Source organism: Eschrichtius robustus, chromosome 4 (assembly GCF_028021215.1).
Source record: "Eschrichtius robustus isolate mEscRob2 chromosome 4, mEscRob2.pri, whole genome shotgun sequence".
Classification (NCBI taxonomy): domain Eukaryota; kingdom Metazoa; phylum Chordata; class Mammalia; order Artiodactyla; family Eschrichtiidae; genus Eschrichtius; species Eschrichtius robustus.
In genome coordinates, this window is record NC_090827.1 from 53,025,525 (window position 1) to 53,035,426 (window position 9,902).

The window sequence follows — 9,902 nt, forward strand, 5'->3', positions numbered from 1 at the left end:
TCATTTGTATTCCTGAACCTTGCAAAAAAAATCCAAACTGCTCACTGGTATTATATACTTCCTATTTCTAGATATTAGGAGATAGATTTACATTACCTGTGTAGCTGGCTTTTTAAAATGTTTTCATTGTGCACTTACATGTATCAGAAAAGCTATTCATTTTTTTTCCAGGGATCAATAGAAAAATGTACTGAAAATCAGCAAATGGAGTGATTTTAGAAATTATTATTATTATTATTTTTTTTTTTTTAAATAGTCACAGCTCTGAGATGGCTTTTTTTTTTTTTTAATTTTTATTTTGGGCTATGTTGGGTCTTCATTTCTGTGCAAGGGCTTTCTCTAGTTGCGGCAAGCGGGGGCCACTCTTCATCGCGGTGCGTGGGCCTCTCACTATCGCGGCCTCTCTTGTTGCGGAGCACAGGCTCCAGACGCGCAGGCTCAGTAGTTGTGGCTCAGGGTCCTAGTTGCTCCGCAGCATGTGGGATCTTCCCAGACCAGGGCTCAAACCCATGTCCCCTGCATTAGCAGGCAGATTCTCAACCACTGTGCCACCAGGGAAGCCCAGAAATTATTATTATTATATTCTTCCATTTCTGGGAACATTACTATTTAGAAGTTTAATGGTAATTAGTGAAAACCATAATACAGTATATTTAATGAAAGATGTCGCTGATGTTATTGTATTTATTTCTGTCTACTTTTGTGAATGAAACAAATGCTTTAAAATGTCCGTTTAAAAAAGAATATGTAAATATACATGGATAACTGAATCACTTTGCTGTACACTGGAAACATTGTAAACCACCTATACTTCAATTTAAAAAACGTTTTTTGATCTGATGATATAGATAAGTCTGATGAGTAAACTAGGGAACATTGAGGAGTCTTTGGACACCAGTGACGTCTCTGTAGCTGCGTTCAATGGCCTGTTCTCCGTCCTCATTCTGTTTGACCTCTTTGAAATGCCTGATTCTGTCAAGCAGTCCCATGGTTTTATTTATTTATTCTCAGGCTTTGTAAAGACGCCGATTCTTTTCTCTGCACGCTACTCCATACCTTCTGTTTGTGCCTCTTTACCCTCTGAGCTGGTGCACACCGGATAGACCTCACTCTCCCCCCTTCACTATAATTGTAGGATTACAATGCCTCTTGCTAGTCCTAAGTTCCAAACTCCTGCCCCCAAATTACCTTTGCCCAAAGGTTTCCGTGAACACCCAGTGAAACTCTCCTATCCATCCACAAGCCTGCAGCCAGGGCTCTTAGACAGCTGGGCCACGAATCAGAAAACCTAGACTCAAACCTCAGATTCACTCATTCCTTGTGTGAGCTCGAGGGTGTCACCTTGCCCCTCTGAAACTCAGTTTCCAAATCTGTGAAATGGGGATTTCTACCCTGCCTTGTATGAAGGTCATGTGAGATTACATACATAACAGCACTTTGTGAAAAAACAACTGTTCTTCATCAAGGTCTTACCAAAATGTAGGTATTTTTGAGGCTATTTTACACTTATTGTTTCATTGGATCTAACAACAACTCTGTAAGATACGTATTCTTATTTTACAAAATGAGAGAAATTGGGGCTTAGAATGCTTAAGTGTCTTGCTCGAGGCTGCAAAGCTAGTACCAGGGCTGAGATGAAAACTTGTGCTTAGTTCCAAAGCCCATCCCCAAGCAACGGTCAGGGTTCTTGGTTGCAGGTGACAGAAACTGACACTGACTATTATAACAGAAGGATAATGGGGGGGTTACGATATTGGCTTGAGGCCTGAGGACCAGACTTGGAAAATTAGCTGGAACCAACGCAGCTCTGGGGATCAAAAAAGGAAGTATATAAAAGCATCTTTTAGCCGCGCCAGTTAGGAGAGACACTGTGACACCAGGCACTGCTGCCATCTCAGCAGAACATCACTGCAGTTGCAAAGAACAGCTGCTTGTTCCAGATTCAAAGTCCCAGGTCAGCATCAGATGGAGGGAGCCTGGAACATATGACCTGTCCCTGGTTGCAAAGGGATGGGAGAGAGGTATCCTCCCATTTCCGCTGCCCCTGTCAGAAGGAGGGCACCGTGACATGTCAGGCAGGGACTCCCTCAGTTTCTGCACATGCCCCCTGCCCGACACACACACACACACACACACACGTACACACATGTACACGCACACTCCCTTTCCTCTCCTCCCTCCTCAAAGAGGGTGAAGTATTTTCTGTCTTGTCCACTGTCTCCATCTCTCCTCCGATTTCAACCTCTCCACTCCGCTCATTTTCAATCCCCACACAAAAGAATTCAAAGCTCTCCAGTCCCCACTGAAGAGAGGCACACGGTGGAGTTGCTGATTTCCACTATAAATTCATGATCACCAACCTCAAATGGGCTCAGCCCTGCCCAGAAATCACACTGCATTTCTCTGATCAACTCCCTGTTGCACTCAACAGAACGGCTATTTCAGGCATCCGTACCCATCAGATCTCTGAAGGTTGTAAGGATCCATCACCCTCCAGGACAAAGAGAAAAAAATCGATCCTACCTGTCTCAGATGCCAAGAGCAAATGGTTCCACCAACCCCAGCAGCTAGAAGTGAAGCGAGGTGGAGTCTGGACCCCGGGGGGCAGCAGAGGAGACCAGAGCAAGGGGGGAAGTAGGGCCATTTGCAAGTGACCATCCTCAGCTGCCTCCAGACAGACCGAGGGATGTGCCGACTGAAAACACAAAGGAATATTCTGCCATTTGTTCTGGTGAAGGTCTGAACCTATATACAGGTCTTGGGTGCAAAACAACAGAGTTACATAAAAATACAACTTTATTTATTATTTATTTTACCATTCATTTGTTATTATTATTTATTTAGTTATTATTACTCATATGAGTAAAGGAAGGCATATTCAGAAGGTGATGGTGGGATAATTAGTTAAAAATTTAGAGGAATAACAACTAAGTTCTCACTTGAATAAGCTCAAGATACTTTAAAGTTATATAAATAAACAGAACAAAAAATAAGAAACTGTAATTGAAGAATTGGAGGAAAGATGGGCATATTTGACTACATAAAATTTCTTATCCCTTACATGGAAAAATAAAATTAGATTTGGAAAAAAATGTATTTGGTATGAAAAATGCTGAGAGCAGAATAGTTTAGTTGGCAAAGGATTTGTTATGGACTGAATTGTGTCCCGCTAAACTCAAATGTTGAAACCCTAACTCCCTCTCAGAATATGACTGTATTTGGAGAGAGTCTTTAAAGAGGTAATTAAGGTAAAATGAGGCCATTAGGATGGACCTTAATCCAACATGAATGGTGTCTTTATAAGAAGAGGAGATTAGGACACAGACATACAGAGGCAAGACCACCTGAAGACACAGGAAGAAGACAGCCAGCCATCTACAAGCCAAGGAGAGAGGCCTCAATAGAAACCATCACTGTCAACACCTTGATCTTGGGCTTCTAGCCTCCAGAATAGTGAGAAAATAAATTTCTGTTGTTTAAGCCACCCAGTCTGTTGTACTTTTTTACAACAGCCCTAGCAAACTAATGCATACATGTACAGATATTTTACAGAAAATAATACAATTAATAAAAGTATGCAAAACCAGAATGGAAATCCTCACAAAAGAGATGACTTTTGACTTTGGTTCTGAAAAATAAAGGGGAATTGTTGACACCCAATGAGATTGTAATCATTATTCGGAGTTGGTCTGCTAGTTTTTAAAGAAAAACACTTCATATTTTGCCCAAAAAATGAGTAAATCTGAAACACCAAAATTTAGGCTGTAATTTTGTATCAATGAAATAAACACAAGCAACACACTAATTTAAGCCTTATTCAAACAGGAATGCATGTCAGATACAATCTAGAAGCTGTGTGTATTGCTTTGATAGGGTTTTGTGGTGAGCTAATCTTAGGGTAACAGATGACAAAGAGATTAGGTGCATTGAATCTATTTGCACTGAATTACTGTTGCTGCAGCATTTTTACCATGTTCAGCCCTGGGTCTGCAGCTGCCTCACCGGGATGGATGTCATGGACATCCACGCAGCATAGCCTGACTCCCTTATAGTGTGATCGTGAAAGCTCCAGAGGTGGGAAAACAAAAACCACACTTTGCTTCCTAGACTTCTTTGCAACTAGGGTCCTAGACATGAAAGAGGTTATACCATAAAATGCATGCCCACCTCTACTGCTACTACTACCTGCGTGACCTGGAGATGCTTACTCTCTCTGCCTCAGCTTCCTTGTCTGTAAAATAGAAATAACAGCATCTACCTCTAGGTTTGTTATGAGAACTAGTGAATTAAATCCTATAAACTGCTTAGTCTGGCACATAGTATCAATAAATGTTAGCTCTATTATCATCTTTGTTGTGGTGGTTATTTTTTTTTTTTAATTTTATTTATTTATTTATCTTTGGCTGTGTTGGGTCTTCGTTTCTGTGCGAGGGCTTTCTCTAGTTGCGGCAAGCGGGGGCCACTCTTCATCGCGGTGAGCAGGCCTCTCACTGTCGTGGCCTCTCTTGTTGCGGAGCACAGGCTCCAGACGCGCAGGCTCAGTAGCTGTGGCTCACGGGCCTAGTTGCTCCGCGGCATATGGGATCTTCCCAGACCAGGGCTCGAACCCGTGTCCCCTGCATTGGCAGGCAGACTCTCAACCACTGCACCACCAGGGAAGCCCTGTGGTGGTTATTTTGAAGGTGGAAGTGCAGTGCAGGCCAACTTCCTGCTATGTAGCTGACTTTCTCTGCCAAGTACTGCCCTGGGGTTTTCTACAGCCTGGGTCTGGTGTCCATCATTAGCTTCCTAGGTGTCCTGAGGCAGGTGGTCAGGGATCAAGGCAGTGGAAGTGTGTCCTTGAAGTCAATGGGTCCTGCTTCAGCCTCTGATTCCCTGGTGGGCCAATTCTGCAGCATGCTTTTGAGACTCATCGCAGAGGCCCAGCCTGGAGTCCTCTCTTATAGCCCCTGCAGCAATTTTGTAAGTGCTTAATTACCTTTTTAGAAATCCCTTTCTGCATAGTATACATGGAGAAGTGTCTGTTTTCCACAACTGAATCTTGAGTGATCTACCCACGTGGGCCCCTTTCTCAGTCTCCCTTTGCACGTTTACAGTTGTGAAAATGAACAGGAAAACTGGCTTAGGAGAAGGTGTCACAGAGCTGTGTTGGTTTTGGTAAAGCCCAGCCTGAAACCCAGTGTCCTGCTCAGTGCTTTTCTGCTAGGTCAGACTCCAAGGCTGGCTGGAGCTGATCCACACCTCCCCATGGAGCCGACAGCAGAGAAGGGGAAGGAAGGAAGCTTATATTTATTGACATTCCCTCTGTGTTGGACACTCCTCTAGAAGCAAAAGACCGTTCTTATTCATCTTGTATCCCCAATATTGGCACAATCTATTATATGCTCATCAAATGTCTGTTAAAGATCTGAACTGAGCTGTTGAACAGGGTGTATTACAGAATTCACACATCTCCTCTGAAAAGTAAAAGTTTCTGAGAAAATCAAGGGAAAATGACGATGTGCTTATTTCCATGCATGTTTTAGGTTGGTATTTTAGGCTGAACTTACTGTGCACTTTATTTGCTTTAAGCTGAGAATGGAAATCCTAACACAGTAGAACCTAATTAAACTGTTGAAACCGTGACACCTCTTTCATTTAAGATTGCATTAACCAAATAAGTTAATTTTAAAATGATATTCAGATTCTGTGACTACTATTTAGTAAGTGACTTTTCTTTCTTTTCTTTTAATTAATTAATTTATTTGTTTTTGGCTGTGTTGGGTCTTGGTTGCGGCGAGTGGGGGCTACTCTTCGCTGTGGTGCGCGGGCTTCTCTTTGCGGTGGCTTCTCATTGCGGAGCACAGGCTCTAGAGCGCAGGCTCAGTAGCTGTGGCGCACGGGCTTAGTTGCTCCGCGGCATGTGGGATCGAACCTGTGTCGCCTGCGTTGGCAGGCAGACTCAACCACTGTGCCACCAGGATAGTCCCAGTAAGTGGCCTTTATTTCTTAGTCAAAGTTCTTTGAGTTACAAGTAAGAGAAACCCAAGCAGAGTAATGTAGGGTGAATGGGGGGTGATTTATTATAAAATGCAGGGTCACTTTACAGACTCCAAGGACGGGATGTGCCCTCAGGTTCATAAGGGACGGAACCAGGAGCTAGAAAGCTATCAGACAGCTGCTCTATGTCTCTCCCATGCTGCCTAGCGCGTATCTACCTTTGCTTTGCTCAGCACTTCTGCCTCTCTCTCTCGCTCTCTCTCACTCTGCAGACAGAGTCCTTGGTCTCTATAGATGTGTGGTGCAGGATGGTTGCCCCACAGCCATAGCTTCAGAACCTCGTTCATAGGACCTCTCGTCTGCAGACCAGCAGACACTTAATTCCCCAGAATGACCACGTTTAGTTTGCATTCCCATCCTTGGTCAATCAACTGTGGTGGGAAACAGTGGCCATCACACAGGACAAATTTACTGCACAGAATCAACGCTGTGGATGGGTGGGAGGAGCAGCTCTTGGAGGATGGAGAGTAGGTAAACACACTGTCATATGTACATGACAATGTCCCAGGGAACAAGGACTTTGTAGCTTTAATGTGGAATTGATGTAACTCTTAAACTGCCCGCATATAGGAATATCATGCTCCACATTTAAAAAATGATACTCTTTGCATATGAATGTGTATTCACATACGGCAACTTAAAATAACCCACATTAGCTCTGTGGCTTTAATATTTCTCTTATCCAAGCAGTATGATATGGCTACTTTGAGGATAGTTATCAAAGTAACTAGAAAGTTAACTAATGAGATAAATAGAAACAGAATCCTAGATGTTGCTGGGTGGCTAAATCATGCTCAGGATGCAAATTAGGCCATTTGGAAGGGGCCTCCATTTATTCAGGCCACCAGGGCACCATTTGAGGAATTATTATGCTGAGAAGTGAGGGTAAATAGGACCCTAGTGACTGAAAATTTTGAGGCTGCTTCCAAAAGCTCTAATTTGCACCCAGGGAGTACAAAGAAGAATCTGGGTGGAATAAATAGCTAGATAAATAATGCAAAAGCAAAGAGTCTGGGCCAAGGTGGAAGTCATATTTGAGAGCTCGGGTACTGATGGAAAGATTTAAAGTGTGTTTTGTGGGAGGGTGACCATAACAAATTGATTGATACGAGGCTTTGATATTGGGGTGTCATTATCTAGCACATATGCCTTCATAGATACATGTTTGAGCTTAGGGCTAAGCCCCTAGAATGACAAGTCTGAGATCTGGATAAGAGAAGCAGGCTCTTATTCTCACTGTGTTCCTGGCATCCCCTCTTTATACAACCCGTTCCCCTCACCACTCATCTAAAGCAAGTTTCCTCCACTGTGGCAATATATATTGTCAACACGTTTTTTTTTTAATGTCCTCATGAGTAGTTTCTGTGCACAGAAAGATATTTTCATTTTAAAAATTAGTATCTCATTTATTTAAAACCTGATTATTTCCTAAGCTTTTAAGAAGTCATAGTATTTTTTTGAATTTTAGAATTTTATTTATTTTTTTATACAGCAGGTTCTTATTAGTTATCCATTTTATACATATTAGTGTATATATGTCAATCCCAATCTCCCAATTCACCACACAAGAAGTCACAGTTTTTTAAAACATATAATTCTCTTTATATTTCTAGACAATTTTAACACTCACCTTAAAGATGGATTTTTAAAGTGAGTAGATTCCCTTAAATATTTCCAACTATATTTATACTTTTAACATATTTGATTTACCTTTCACGTACTGTTTAAACAAACAAAACCTTCCTATGTTCTTAGGTGAGTTAAAATCTAATAAATTAAATTTATATAACACCTCAACTTAAAATCAGGAGCTAAATCAGTTGCTCAGTTATACATTTAACTGGGAGTTACAAAGCTAAAATATTAAGAAAAGAGGCCAAATTCCCTTAAACATTTAAATGTCAAATATGTACAATTTCTTTAACCCAAAGATATTCATGTATAGGTGTGATTTTCCTAAACTCCTATACTTAATGCTTTCTGAGCTTGAGAGATGCTTACCCACCAAGGAAAAGATGATGTCATTCTACACTCTTAGGGAATTACCTTCTCAGATGCTTGAGAGGTTGCAGAACAACCAGAAGTTGCAACCTGACCAGCTTTTCTTACAATCCCAGCGTAGACTGAGTTCCCATCTCTAATCACTATGGTGTTTTATGCCATAATTTAAGGAAGGGGTGATGAACAACAGGGCTGACTTATCCATTAAGCTGAGTGGCACAGTGTCTAGGACCTACAATATTTTTGGTGCCCACAAATATATTCTAATTTTAATTTCTTTTAAAATCAGAAGAAAAATATTAGTATAACAATAATGAATATATAATACCAAATCAAGTGTGGATTATATTCATCTTTATTCCAATGCAGTAGTAAAATACAAATTTTAATATCTTTTTTCCATAAAGGCAAAAGTGCCCAGAGTCTATGAAGTCATAATGGCACTCTAGTCACTTAGCCCACTTCCCTGGGTGTGAGTTCTATCAGGACCTTATTCTTAAATCAATCTACAGAACTCTGACATCCCACCTAGATGGGCCCCTCATGCCAAATGCATTTTGCATTTCCTTGGCTCTTCAGATACATGTGTCTGAATTCTCAGAATTCTGTGTTCTTTTTAAAATTTTACTACCTTGAAGGGCATACAACCCTTACATATATTAAAATGCTATACAGTTAACAAACTTTTGGGCAATCATTTCATAAAGGAAGCTGTTCAAATGGCAAATAAGCACATAAATAACATCATTAGTCATCAGAGAAATGAAAATAGAAACCACAATGAGATAGGATTATACGCCCTGTATGGGCATATAATGGGTACAGTTTTTTAAAGTGACAGCACTAAATGTTGGTGAGGGCATGGAACAACCAGGACTCCCAAACATTGTTTAAGGGAGTGTGAAATGGTACAGTCACTTGGGAAAAAAGTTTTGGCAGTTTCATAATGACCCTATGACCCAACAATTCCACTCCTGGCTATTTACCCTAGAGAAATGCAAATATATGTCCACAAAAATACTAAGATAAGAATGTCCTAAGCAGCCTCACTCATAATAGCCCAAAATTGGCAACAACCTAAAATGTCCATCAATAGAAAAATGGATAAACAAGCTGTGGTATATTCATACAATAGAAACTGCTTAGAAAAAAAAAATGAATAAATTCTGATACATACAACAACCTGAATTAATTTAAAAAACATTATGCTGAGTGAAAGGAGTATTACACAAGAGTATATAATGTATGATTCTAGTGATTTGTTGGTTTTTTTTTTTAGTTCTAGAGCAGGCTAAACCAATATTTGATGAATATAGTCAGAACAGTGATTGCCTTTGGGGATGGGAGAAGGGATTTACAGGGGAAGAGTTTGAAGGAACTTTCTGGAGTGATAGAGATTTGGGTTCACGCATTGTCAAAACTCATCAAATGTTACACTTAGAATTAGTGCATTTCACTTGTTAAAAAACAAAATTCAACTGAGTAAATTTTAAAGATCTTATTGGCTTTATTCAATGATTCATGAATCAGGCAGCATCCAATCTAGCAGACAGAAAGGCGCTCTGAGGAGCTGTACAAAATGAAAGACTTTTATAGGCAGAAGGGAGCGGGAGCAAGGAAGTTATACTACGCAAAAAAGCTGGTTGGTTACTGCAAGATCACTTTTCTTTAGGGGATGGCAGGGGTCTAACAGGCCGATTACCTAACTAGTGCTGATCAAGTGATTCCTGATTGACTGGTTGAAGATTCCATTTCTGGGAGATGCTGAAACTATATCTATCTCGGTTTAGTGACATGGGGTTTAGCCTAAATGACTCCATTTGGGGACTGTTGTTTTTAACATACTGTATGTAAATTTTTCC